Source organism: Amia ocellicauda, assembly GCF_036373705.1.
Source record: "Amia ocellicauda isolate fAmiCal2 chromosome 11 unlocalized genomic scaffold, fAmiCal2.hap1 SUPER_11_unloc_4, whole genome shotgun sequence".
In the NCBI taxonomy this organism is placed as follows: domain Eukaryota; kingdom Metazoa; phylum Chordata; class Actinopteri; order Amiiformes; family Amiidae; genus Amia; species Amia ocellicauda.
In genome coordinates, this window is record NW_027102662.1 from 201,510 (window position 1) to 215,926 (window position 14,417).

A 14,417-nucleotide genomic window follows, 5' to 3' on the forward strand; every position below is an offset into this window, starting at 1 on the left:
AGGCAGCTGATCGCAGGCGTAGACTCCTTGAAACAGTTTCCGTGAGCCGGCCAGGGCATTCATGATGTGGTTGAGCTCTCTGGTGTTCATTTTAATAATAATCATACAGAACGTTTCTCCTCTGATGCACCTCAATAATGTTGTCAAACACAGCATACACGACCATATTTACAGTGCGTGGTAGAGGCTGCTTGAAACGCATCTCCAAACGCATATTGCCCGTCTTCATCAGTGAAAAATGTTGTCCACACTCTTCGTCAGGGGTCAGGTTGAAACCGTAGCAGTATTCCCGGCGATCGATCAGCAGAGTTTGATCCTTGAGATGGCGACCCTTAGCCAGTACTAGACTGTAATATTCACGAACCGCATTGCCGTTTTCAAAGTCAGGTTGAAAAGGTCTGGATGGAACCTGCACACCATCGACGTACAATACTATAAATTCCACGTTATAATGTTTAAAGTTAAAGGGGTTCTTGTTGTAAACCCCGGTAAATGCATCATTATCCACGAGACCTATAATAACCTGTTTTGGGAGCTGTCCTAGAAACAGATTTTCCTGGTTCATCACCCGTGTCCCTGCGGGGATACTGTGGACTTTCATATAGACTCTTTCGATCGGGTACTTAACGCCTGCGCGTGTCCTAGTTTAACCGCCGGGGAGACGGACACTTTTTTCACAAACAGCGAGGCCGATAATATGCTCAGTTTATATTTTTCAGTATCAGGGGTCATCAGACAAAAAGCACTTTTACTACGGATCATTTTAATTTTTATGTCTACCCCGTTGAGCATGAGTTTTTCTTGGAAAAATATGTCTGCATGGATATGCCCCATTAGCTCAAAGGTCCTCCCTTCTGTTGAAGAGGCCGTTCTTTTTTGCAAACCCTTATTGAGTCCCTCTGGATCCTTGTCGTCCATAGCTTCCGGGATGTCTTTGAAGAAAAGGCCGGGGCTGAACTGTTTGCTTAGGGTCTCCTCACTATAATTAAGTTTACACTCCATCATGGCTCTATAGGGGTAAGTATTGCTGCTTTGACTAATGAGCCGATCTCCCAGGGTCACATCCACCTGTGAAAACATGGTGGCCACCGGGTAATTGATGACCCCAGCGTTGGCCGTCTTCTCGATTGCATCGCCATCCTAATCAGTCACTTTACAGTTAATTAAAATAAATGTGTTATTCAAATCAATATAATCCTCGCCATTGCCAGCTTTAAAAAACTCCAGAGAGGCCGTGTCTGAAATTGCAGAAAGAGGGGGAATCTTTACATATATGATCTTATCTATACTCGTTTGAGTGTATGGAACTGTAAACAGATCCAGTTCTGATTTGACGCATTCTTCCGATAGACTGTGGACAAAAGACATTTTTAAAAGATGTATCCTGAGGCTCTATTTTTCTTTCTTTGAGACTTTCTTTTTGCAGGTTTTTTCTTGTGCTGCTTCCTTCTCCGAGTGTTTCCACGATATGTTGAAGAATGAGAGATTCCTCGTTTTTTGTTAGCCACGGATCTTCGTCGCCCTGGTGGACACATGCTGTTTCTTCTTTTACCCCCCCTCCTCGCCATTACCATGAGACCCGAACCCTCCTGATGCTCATGGCTAGCTGCCCGGTTCATAACATTGGTGAACACGTCACTAACAATATTTTTAGCCGCTGATTTCAAGTGGGGTCTGGCTATAGCAAAGCCTCTCTTAAGCAGGGGTACGGCCATTCTAAAGAGACCACGAAAGAGTCCTCCTAGACTGACGCCATACATTTTGGGGGCTCCTACAAAACCGGGCAAGCCGTTCCATCTTGCATCTTGTAATAATCCACATAGGCGCTAGGATCTACATAACCCCTCGAGGTAGCCATTTTAATAATGTACACACTGTTTCAGGGGTCGAAAATGTAGTTTGACATTAACTTTACCGATGCGGAAGGGTACGTTGATATTCTGATCCGATTTTACTTTGATCGTGATGTTGTCAAAGTGGGTCTTTGAGACTGGTACGTAGTGTGGTTTGTCATAAGTAATTGTGAATATGTCATTGCTTTTACCTTTAATAAGTACATTTCTCAAAAGGGGGACATAACTATCCCCAACCCTCTGGTGGGTTATGATATCCGTATACACATAAAGAGTGTAGAAGCCGCCACACCACTTCTGAGAACCTGCTCTCTGTGTCAGAATAGAACCCTAATATACGCCCCAGTTGGCCCCTGGTTTGAATGCTAATACCTGGTTTTGACACCTTGTACACTCTGTTTTTAATAGGGTTGTAATATAGCTTGATGTTGGGGGTGCCTTCTGAGAACTGTTTATACATCTCATCTAATATTTTATCCACATTGTCATAATAAACTCCTTGTATCGTGAATGTCCATTGACTCTTTTTAACATCATCAAAAATGGCGAAGGTGGCATCCTTATCTTGTAAAACAGCCCAAGTGTAAGGATACTGTATTTCCGCCAACCCCACTTCCCACGACCCCCTTAGATCTATAGATTTTCCAAATTGTACCGTGTAACTGGATATTTCATTTTTAGGGTATATATCGAGAGAGGCGTTACTGGGTAGAGTCACGTAGAAGCCTCCTGATTCGATCTTTAGTATCGAAAGTAATGCCCCCAACACACCCACGGGCATGTTGTTATAAGGATTGAATATCGCAAACCTGTTGTTCCGGGACCCAACTATTGAACTTTTCAGGCCATCCAAGCCATTTCACCAACACATATTTTTTCCGGTTCTGGGTTTTTTCAGCAAATATCTTTTCAACTCTGTATACACTGTCTTTACCCACAATAATTTTTTGTAACTCGGCTTCGTAAAACGTTCCTTCTATATCCTCCCCGTCATAGTCTTTTAACCGGTACACGGGGGGGTCTCTAGCCAACTGTTCGGTAACTGTAAAATATTCGTAAGAAAATGTTTGTTCATAACCTTTGGCAAAAGTACTCCTTAGCTTTGAAACGCGAACCACATCACCGATGTTGAACTTATAAGTAGATTTTCCCTTCTTAATAAATGGTCCGTATAATTTTTTATAGACCTTAAAAGAATTACTTTGATCCACATCTATAGGCTTCATTTTAATACTGGTGTGATACCCTTGGTTGTAAGTATCGATAAAATCCTGAACTTTATCAAAATATTTGAACGTGTTGACCGCTGTAAAATATCTCCACATTTTGGTCTTTATGGTGCGGTTAAACCTCTCCACTACCGATGCCTTAAGCTCATTACCGGTGGTGAAATGATGTATTTTGTGTCTCTTCAGTAGATTCTGAAATTCTCTGTTGAGAAACTCTTTTCCTTTATCAGTCTGCAGTTTTTTAGGACATCGACCCTGGGACAATATATCCTCAAAGGCCCTTGTCACCGCCCGACCTGTTTTATTATGTAGAATGCGAGCCCAGGCATATTTTGATAACACATCGATACACATCAACATAAATTTGTGACCATTGTTATGTTTTGATAAATTTGACATATCGACTAGATCCATTTGCCATTGTGAGTCTATGTCAGTTGCATATACGCGGTTTCTTTTAAAGTTAATCCTGAGAGGTTTATGTAAGGTATAGGCGTCTTGTTCCCGTAACCATTCTGAAACAACCACATCATTAACCTTCACTCCGGCCTCAGCGAGTCCTCTTTGAAAACCCTTCTTACCCGCCAAACCCCCAATCTTGGCTGGGTTGTAGTATAGTTCCTGCATTTGGGGAGCTTGCCGAGTCATTCTGTCAAATAACCACACAGACCCACACTATGCGCAAAGTTTTTATACAAGGTTTTTTATTCAACTTCAGGAGAGCAGATACCCCTTTTTAGACATTTGAGAAAAGTATAACATACACAACAATTTTCTCTACGGTCCAGACAAAAAGAAATCAGATGATTGGTTACTTGATCTATATCAACAAATATACCTGTTTCTTTATCTTGTAGGCACACACCTCAGTTACATATGTAAATAAAACAACAATATGACCTATTTTAAAAGTAAACAGAGGTGTATTAAACATGCTCAGTAAAAGGTCATACAGATGTTGATGAAATGGCCTAATATCATTCTTGGCCCCCTTGAGCCCTTCATCCCAGTGTTCGTACCCACCGGTCTTTGTTACAGCAGCCATTCACTTTGCCAGGTTTGAAAGTTGATCCTCATCGATGGTTAAATCTGTAGAGAAAAGGCTCGCGTTGGCTACTTTTCTGTCAAGCACATGGTGTAATAACGCTCTCAGGTTAGCTGCAGAGTGTTGATGACAGAACCAGTTGCAGAAGCAGTCCAGAACATTCCCCATGTTCAAAGTCCCTTAGTTCAGGTCAGAGTCTGAATCAGTGGCGTAGATGTCGAATTCTTCGTCGCTGCCCCCAGCTTTAACTTCTTTACGGAAGAAATAAGCTTTTAGCTTGCCAGCGGTTTTTCTACTCGACTCATCCAGGTCATTGAGCAGCTGCGCAAGTTTCTCTATTATAAACGGCTCCTTTTTCAGCTCCAGCAAAATCTCATCTATGATTTTCTGGACTTGTCCCGCAGTGACATGTATGTGGGAGTAAGACAGCGCCTTGATTAGTGCCGGTTTCAGCCACGGTTTGTTCAGTCTTCTGTAAAACACGTTGAAATAGAACAGGAAATAGTAACGGTCTGGTTCAAACAAACAACTGTGTCTCAACTGACTGGGGTGATTCACTTCACACCCCCGACAGACTTCTTTCAGAGCTCGGTCGATGAGAGCACTCAGAATATACACCAGGGTGCTTTTAACCACTCTGCTTACTTGGTCACATACCCCGGGCATAAATCCTGCGTCTTCATCACCCCCCGGGACAGTCCGATGCTCATTGGGTCGCCTGGTGGTTTGTGGGGTGTTTCAACATCAATTGGACTGACCCCCTCCTGAGACGCACAGACGGTAGACAGTTCGGCAAAATCGAGGCCCTCCATGAGCTCCAGAGGCTGGGGATCCCCGAGACTCATTTGGACATCCATCGCACCGCATGTTGTTTCGTAATGAGGGACCGGGGTCTGAGGTCTCGGAGAGTAACCGCAGTCAGAGGGTTCCGGAGTGTATACAAAATCTGGGGAATAGAACCAGGGGTGATCCCGGGTTTGAAGAGGCCTGTAGAGCCTGTCGACATCCGCAGCTTTCGGGTAAGACATTCTCATTAATTTTAAACCATGAATGAATTGTTGCGCCTTTTATCCTATCTCTTCACTACGTCACGACACACCGCCCTCTTAGAATAGAGTAGCCCCTGAGCCGTCAGACCCCCCTCCAAAACCCCACACGTCATCTGTTTTATCATCGTCGTCGTCATTCAAGGGGGATATATAATCCATAATCCAGCATATTCTCCTTCTAACCAAATCCAGTTGCGAACATTTGGTCAAGATGTCAAAACCATCATTTATACAGTTTATGACCTCTTTCAAGAACGGCCAGTCCACGGCGTCAAACATAATTTCAGTAACCTGTTTTTCTGGATCCTCCACACCCCCTTCAATAGGGTTTGTAATCAGGGTACTGCTAAACAAAACCTTACGATCTGTAGTTAGAGATAGACTCTTCACCACTCTACCGTAGTTCTGCAAGCTTTCCCATTCACACCTTTCAAAACCCTGAGTCGGAGACTCCATTTCGCATTCTTTTGGTCCCTCTTGCAAGCCTTCTAGAGTCTTATCCACAAGCCCCAGATCTCTCCAGGCCATCACCTTCAACCAGTCCTCATAAGAGTATTCAATTACCGTCTCAAAAGGTTCCAACGTACCCTCCTTCTCTCCCAAAGCAAAAAGCTCCACTCCAACATAGCTGGGATCCCTTTTAAAGCGGTAACCCCGTCGAGCCCCCCAGAACAACACCCAGGAGCGTTCAATCTTCAAATTGGTGAGTACAGGAACCCTTGCCTGGGATTGTTTCTTGCGGGGTTTCATGTTGATGTCGCTGGACATGTTGAAGAAGCGGGATGTTTCAGATGCTGAGAATTAAAGAGGTATTGCCTAAAAGCAGCGCGGGTTCTTAAATAGAGAGGAGAGTTTCGGGGCGTTGCCTTCAGAGGGGTGGGGGTATTTATGGGTGGCCTTGTTGTTCAGGGTTTTATGGGTGTACACTTTCTGACGGATATGACGTAGGAATAATTAAGGAAATAACTCTACCTAAAATCACGCCCCCCAATTATGACGTAGGAATATTAATAAGCTTAGGGCATACGTCATAACAAAATAGGCCGCGCCCAAAAAACCCTACTATCTACTCTTATGTAGTTGAAGGCGCAGTATAGCTCTGATAGTCTGGTGGTGACGGAAGACCACCAGCCGTTTGAACAAGCCATTCAGCATCACCTTGTTGGGCTAAGTGCAGGCACTGTCAGAGCGCAGGGCGTCCTGCCTTTGAAAGAGTTTCCAAAGTGTCCTGATGTGCCCTTTAGCAATGCCAAACAGGTCTGTGAAAATGGCATCCTTTCGCGGCACTTCAGACGCCATCTCACAGTCTAGCCGACCTGAAACGCCACAGCCCGTTTTACCAGCAGGCTTCAACGGTAACCGTTCGAAGCAAGAAGCGGCAGTGTCGGTTTCCGTTGCATAGCGTTATCACATACGCCTCACATGCGAAAGGTCCCTGGTTCGAAACTGTGCGGAAACAACCCGCGGTGCACGCGTGCCAGTGCCGTGTTACCTGTCGCCATCTCTCTGCCCCAAGGCTGGCCATCGTTTTCTCTTCATCGGAGTGGCAAGAAATCCTGACCTTGAGAACAAACGATCGCAGAAGGGTAGCTTTGCGAAGCGCTGGAACTGACACTTTTAAAATCGATACATGTTGTTGCTGTTACAATACGACCGTAGCAGGATCGGCGACATTGCTGTTACTCTTATGAGTAGATAGTAGGGTTTTTTGGGCGCGGCCTATTTTGTTATGACGTATGCCCTAAGCTTATTAATATTCCTACGTCATAATTGGGGGGCGTGATTTTAGGTAGAGTTATATCCTTAATTATTCCTACGTCATATCCGTCAGAAAGTGTACACCCATAAAACCCTGAACAACAAGGCCGCCCATAACCTGTTGTTCTTGTTGTTCTTGTTGGTCAACTGTAGAGTGTGAATGGGTCGGCTCTTCCTGTAGTGGTTGGGGGTCTTTTTTAAATATACATGTAATGGTTTAGTAAATCTAAACCGTTATAAGATCAACAAGTTCTGTTGTCTGTAATGGTCCCAGGTCTTAACAATGCCAGTTTTGAATAGTGCGTTTATCATATTCACACTGTCTCTGTCTGTCTCTCTCTCTCTCTCGCCCAATCATTTTATAAGATCAACAAGTTCTGTTGTCTGTTATGATCCCAGGTCCTAACAATGCCTGTTTTGCATAGGGTTCTTATGTTATCCACACTGTATCTGGCTCTGTCTCTCCCCTCAAATTTAATTAAAAATAAAATTAAAAAAGAGGGTGTGTGTGTGGGTGTTTGTGTGTATAGGTTAATTGTTTTTGTAAAACAAAAACAAAAAAAGCTGTGGTTAAATTTTATCTCTCACATAATGTGTTCAGTCGTTTTACTTAAATACATTCTAGGGTCTTAAAGCTCATAAGAGTTAGACTTAAGATAAGGATATGCTTTTAAGGTATTTTAGCAGTCTCAATCCCTGATGATAAGGAATCGTTTAAAAAATAAAAACAACTGATCACTCAATGCTAAATAGATCACAACACTCAAGGCTAAATCACTCACACCATGGGGGGCGGGGGTGGGCTCAGACAACAGTACGTATGGCGTGTGGTATCAAAACATTCAGAATACTTTTAACCTATATAATTTATAAGCTTTGTAAAATAAACCCAAATATCTCTTTTGCGGGGATAAACGCTGTTCTGAGTAGTTTGTGACTTGTTTAATACCAAACAAAGCATCGCTATAAAAAAAAAAAAAAAAAATCACTGTAAAAGCGCTAGTTATTTTAGATCTTTATAGTTATTTTCTTGGCTCAGGTTGTTTTTTAGCGCTTATAAAGGCCTGAAATATTCTTAGTGGTTGTTGACTATAGGTCTTGATGCTTAAAAATGTTTTTTGAGAGACCAAAAGGTTCTAATAAAAGTTTAGAGTAGAGAGGAGAGAGATCGTCTCCATCTTGGTTTCTATTTGAAATTTGATGCAGTGTCATTTTATTGGTTGGTTTTGATATGTTAATTGGTAACAGGGCGGCACAAAGGCCAGACCAGAACAATGCCTTACAAGCAGATCCGGCATGTGGCCATCAGTATAAGTATGAAGGTCTGGTCTTCAGCTTGACAGACTCACACTGACCTTTCGATTTAAAACTAAAGATCAACAATGTCCGGAAACAACATCAGCGACTTCGATTTAAACGAGTTTTTAGGCAAGTCTTCAGATTATTTTCATTGACTCAGAGCGTCATCTGTTTTAAGTTCTGTAAAATTATTTTTCAGCCAGTCAACAGGAGTTAATTCCCAACGCTGAGGAGATCATCTGGAACAACGACGGTAAGATTTTTGTGTTTGCGCTCATGGGTTCTTATGTATGGGTGTGTGTGGTTTTGAAGCGGCTCATTAGAGTTATGAAAACGTTTTAATATATATTAATGCCGGTCTCTTTAATTACACAGAAACTATCGAAAGGCCTGTGATTAATGTCTCCGAGGATCGACCAAGAGAAGTGGTTGTCCCTAGACAGGCTGTCTGCCGACCGGGTAAGAACTAAACCCCTGTTTGTTTGTATAACGTTTCTGTAAGATGTTTGAGTCCAGTTTTGTTAATTTTAAAAAATTATCCTGTCTAGCAGTATTAAGAAACGTGGTTCGAGACAACGAAAGGCCTTCCACATCGAGGGCTTGTTTCGTTTTACCTTCGAGAACCGTAACCTTTCAAGAATCTGAAAGGCCGTCAGCCCCGGTATCTGATAGCTGTGAGTATATATCTGCAGCCTGTAAGAGGTTAAAGCTTTTTATAAAGCGGTGTGGTTAAAGGTTAAACATGTCTCTTACATTCACAGCGGTGCAAAAAGCTAAACCAGCCGAAAAACATAAGAAACGATTATTCTGTGGAGGTAAGTAAGATCTTTCAAACTTTAATGTTTTTAAAAGGGCTTTGTTTTGCCCGTTGGGGGCTAATATTTAAGCGATGGGTGACCGTTTCCTGTAGGGCGGGGGGTTCTGGGAAAGATCTTTAGAAGTCCGGACAGGTCTAGGCTTGTTTCTGGGGAACGTGTTTAGAAATGACCGATTGCCGTACCGTCTGGTTAGGAAGTAAAGCCGTCCGAAAGGGTTTAGTAAGTTGTTTGGCTTATCTCCCGCTATTATACTTCTGTTTTAAAGTGGTTGTAGGAAAAGGCTTGAAGGTGTTCATTGTATTTAATATTTAAACAGATCGTGAAAACGTTTGTGAAACAGGAAGTCCCGGGATCAGGAAGCGTTAACACTTGGAAGGTTCGTTTAAAAATGAAATGTTGTTGTGTGTGTGTGTGTTTTATTAACAATATTTCAGTTTTTAAAGAAACATTTAAGAAACAGTTTATTTACAGCGGCTTCTCTGTTTTACATTTATTATCAAGTCCTAATAAATATATTGTCTGTAAATAATAAGGCGTTGTAGTGAATGTCTAAGGCTATTTTCAAAGGTCTAAAAAAGCTAAAGGTTTTGAATGTCCTGGACATGTTGTTTTAAGTTTGATTTCTGTCGCCGTTTAAAGATGTAAATGTAATGTATATTTTTATTCTTCCCAAGACTCTTGGGATAGTCATTCTGTGGATGAGCTATTGAGGACAATTACCCCGTCTAAGTGGGATCAAACATCTTCCCCGGTGAGATCACCGAGAGGATCCCCCACGGTGGTCTTGGAGACACCCCAACATCTACTCAGGCCACAGCCTTCTGGGGGTAATTCAACACCCCAGATTCAGCCCGCCGCATTGTCGGGCGGAACAAATACAGGCATCCAACAACCTCAGGGGTCGCCGTCAGTCAGGGCTGACACACCACCCAACGACGGCCTGGTTTCAACATCGTCCCCCCAGACCCGTTTCTTGGCTACAGAAACGCGGAACAGTACCCCGCGCTTGGCCAGGGTGTAACCGCAAAGGCCTTCTTGGTCTCCGTCCATGAGTATACGCTCGCTCCCTGCCTCCTTCGACCGAGATTTACCGGAGCGACCATCCTTTGAAGCTGAGCCAGGCCACCAGCCCCCGGAGCTACTTCCTGAAGGTCGGCATGAGTTGCTACATACTTTGTTACAAAATCAAAGACTTGTGTTAGTGGGGCAAAACCTGATGATAGAGAGCCAAAACACCCTTATTAATCCCCTTACTAACGAATTGTACCGTATTTAATGTTTTAATAGACACAAAATGCCTTACTATTGTGGGTTGTTGGAAAAATATTTTTTTTTTTAAAAAATGTCCTGACTTGGTAAAAGAACTCACAAACTAAAGGATTATGAACAAGCTAGGGCCCCAAAAAGACCTTCCCGAGAGAACATCCCCGGCCCTGTTGTGAACTCCTCTGATGTCCCAATGAACCTGGAACTATTACAAATGATAAATGATTCAAATAACCCCCAATTACCACCGATAGAATGTGAATTAACAGACTTACCGGTGAACCCCGACCTGTTACAGATGGTCAATGATCTAAATAACCACCTCCCACCGGTAGCGCTTATAGAGGTTCACCCCCTAGTTCACCCCGATTTGTTTGAAATGGTGGAGGCTTTGGAGGAGCTACCCCTACCAAATTCTGCCCCTATTATAAATGATTTGAGACAATTAGAACACAGGATGGCGGCAGAAGCAGCCATCACTATAGAGGAGGGTATTGACATTAACCGGTTGGATATCTTTGAAGGACTTTTACAGGCTTTAAATGAGCCTACTCAAAAAGGGGGTTTTGTAGATGTCAGCAGTGGGGGTGTTCGGAATGTGGAGGGTTCTGAGACTGATAAGGCTGTGGAGGACATGCTCTGTGAGAATGTAGGGGGTGAAGGCTTTGTTCAAAATGATGATGTGTCCAAGAGTACCTGTGATCCCGTGATTATAGATAGACCGGCCTATAACAATTTTGAAATGATTCAGCGTTTTAATTTTGCAGAACTTTTAAATTGTGACAATTATGCAGAAATATTTGTCAACATACACGAGGCCTTGCAGAAAATGCTTGAACAGGTTGCTGAAAGGGTCAGACCTCGAGATGTTGTACAGTTAGAACTCAGAGGGGATGATTTGTTTAGCAACCTATCTGTAATGCTGAGTGGAGATAATTTAGACGTCTGGCTAAAATCGAAGCGTTATTGCAAAGTAACGCAGCCATCATAGCTGATGAAAGTCTGTCTCTGGTAATGAATGTGGTTCGTAACCCTGAGGGTGGGGCGCTTAGAAGACTGTCGAAATGCTTGAAGAACGACATAATTAGGACCAAGCTCAGGCAATTAGTGGTGAGTTCCAGTGGGGACAATAAGCTCTGTTTTGCTTACAGTTTAATAAAACTACTCACCCCCGACATGCCTGAACCCCAAGCTCTGCAAGAGGCTTTAATGCTTCATCAGAGGGCCGGCTTAAACTCTCAACAGATGGTTGCCTTTTCAGACATCACCAAGTTTGAGGAGTTGTTGTCTTTAAAAATTGTTGTGTGGTACCGTTGTGAGGTAAAGGAAGTATTTGTGAAATTTCAGACACATCCTGAAACCCATACACAGACACTGTTTCTCTTCCTAAGTGATAGTCATTACTTTGGAATAAAGAGTTTGACGGCTTTTTTGGGTTGTTCGTATGTTTGTCATTGTTGTTATAAGGCCTTCAATGATAAGCTTAAGCACCGCTGTGACGGTTACTGTAACGTCTGATTCAATCCGCAATGTTGTAAGGGTTTGGCCCCTACCATCCGATGAAAAGATTGCTTAAGGATTTGTCTCTCTGCGTTCTGTTTTTCCGAGCATAAGGTACAGAGGGCCGCTTCTGAGGGGGTTAAAAAACTGAGTTATTGTGATCAAACTAAATATTGCCCGCAGTGTTGCCTCCAGTACCGTTTTCATGAGGTTAAACCACACAAATGTCTGGAGCCGAGATGCAGGATCTGTAATGCTGATTTAACCCCGGGGTCCGAACACCAGTGCTTTATTCAGCCGGTTAAAAAGGAGCCGCCGCACAATTATAATTAATTATATACACTGTATTGACATGTTGGATCGTGAGTGGTCAGCTAGCGGTGAGAGTTGTGTCAGGGATTTCTTTACGCGGTATCGCGGTCCAAAATACCTCAATTACACATTTATTGCCCACAATGCTAAGGGTTATGATTCTTACATTTTGATGAAGTATCTGGTGGAAAATGGGGTGACCCCAAAAATAATAGCTCAGGGTAGCAAGATCATGTGTTTCACCGACGAAGCTTTCAACTAACGTTACATAGACTCGTTAAATTTCCTCCCCATGAAATTGAGCGCTTTGCCTAAGGCTCTGGGTTTTGAGGCTCAGAAGAAAGGTTGGTTCTGCCATTTTTTTAATACTAAGGACACTCAAAATTATCGAGGGTCCTACCCGCCCGCCTCTTATTATGGGGTTGTTACTATGATGTCTCATGAGAGGGAGGAATTCTTTAAATGGTACAATACGGTTAAGGGAGGTGTTTTTGATTTCCGAGAAGAGATGGCCGCTTATTGTAAAAATGATGTGGTGATCCTTAAAGAAGCCTGTGTGCGTTTCTGCGCCGAGGTTATCAACACATCGGGTCTCGACCCTTTGCAAAGTGTGACCATAGCGTCTCTCTGCATGAAAATGTATCGGTCCAATTTCTTGCAGAAAAACACTATAGCGGTCACCACTTCTGACAACTATCGTGCTAGACAAAAGAACTTTTCGACTGTCTCCATACAGTGGCTGGAATACCTGAGTGCCCGGGATAACATCTTCATCAGACATGCTTTAAATCAAGGGGAAGTCAAAAGCCTTACTACTTAGACGGTTTTAGCGACGTGTTCGGGCGGCGTACCGCTTATGAGTTTGCTGGTTGTATTTACCATGGCTGTCCTCAGTGCTTCGACCCAAACACCTTTAACCCCGTAACACAAAAACTCTGCGGTGATATGTACTATGATTTCCAGGAACGAATTGAAACTTTAAAAAACACCTATGGTTTGAACGTGCTGGTGATTTGGGAACACGAGTGGACGACCCTGAAGCAACAGGATGCGGGGGTACAACGGTTTATGGAAACCTTGGACTTTCCTGAACGTCTAGAGCCCCGGGATGCGTTATTTGGGGGTCGTACCAACGCCCTCTGTTTACATTATGAGGTAAAGGAGGGTGAGAGAGTAGATTACTATGATTTCACCAGTCTGTACCCTTATGTCAACAAGACCAAAATGTACCCGGTGGGGCGTCCAACCATTGTTTATCGTGACTTTCTCGAAATCGGACATTACTTTGGTTTGATCAAAGTCACCATGTACCCTCCTCGCGAGCTGTTCTTACACGTGTTGCCTTACAGTTGTTCGGGAAAATTGATGTTCCCTCTGTGTAGAACGTGTGTGGAAACTGAAAATCAAACTACCTCTTGTCTGCACAGTGATGAAGAGAGAGCGCTGACGGGTGTCTGGTGTAGCATTGAGCTTGACAAGGCGGTGGAGAAAGGTTACAGAGTCGGTAAGGTGTATGAGGTTTGGCATTTTTCTGAAAAACCTGATACTCTTTTTGCTGATTACATTATGACCCATCTGAAAGGGAAACAGGAGGCATCGGGCTATCCCTCATGGTGTGTTGACTCCGCGGCCAAAGAGCGATATGTTCAGCAATATTTTGAAAAGGAAGGGATCCGTCTAGAGCTGGGGAACATAACTGTAAACCCCGCCAAGAGACAAATGTCCAAACTGATTTTAAACAGTCTGTGGGGTAAGTTTGGGGAAAGAAATTACCGTCTAAACACAACCTTGATTAAAACCCCTAAACAGTTTATAGAATTTATGTTTACCAAACAACATGCAGTATCACACTTTCAATTCTTAAATGACCACGTGGCACAGGTCCAGTGGAGGGCCCCTAAAGATTTCCCCACCAAACAGGGGAACGTTAATGTTTTCATAGCGGTTTTTACCACGGCTTACGCCCGGCTTGAACTGTACAACTTAATGGATCAGTTGCAGGAACGCACGCTCTATCAAGATACTGACTCTGTAATCTTTGTCACCAGGCCAGGGGATTGGGTCCCTCCCCTCGGGGACTACCTTGGGGAGTTAACGAGTGAACTAGATCCTCAGGACCACATAGTGGAGTTTGTTTCAGGGGGTCCTAAGACTTACGCATACAGAACGGCTGCGGGTAAGACCTGTATGAAAGTTAAGGGTTTCACTCTGAACCACTGTAACATCAAGCTCATTAACATCAAGTCTCTGACGACCCTGGTAGAAAGTTTTTTAACCGAGAAAGACGC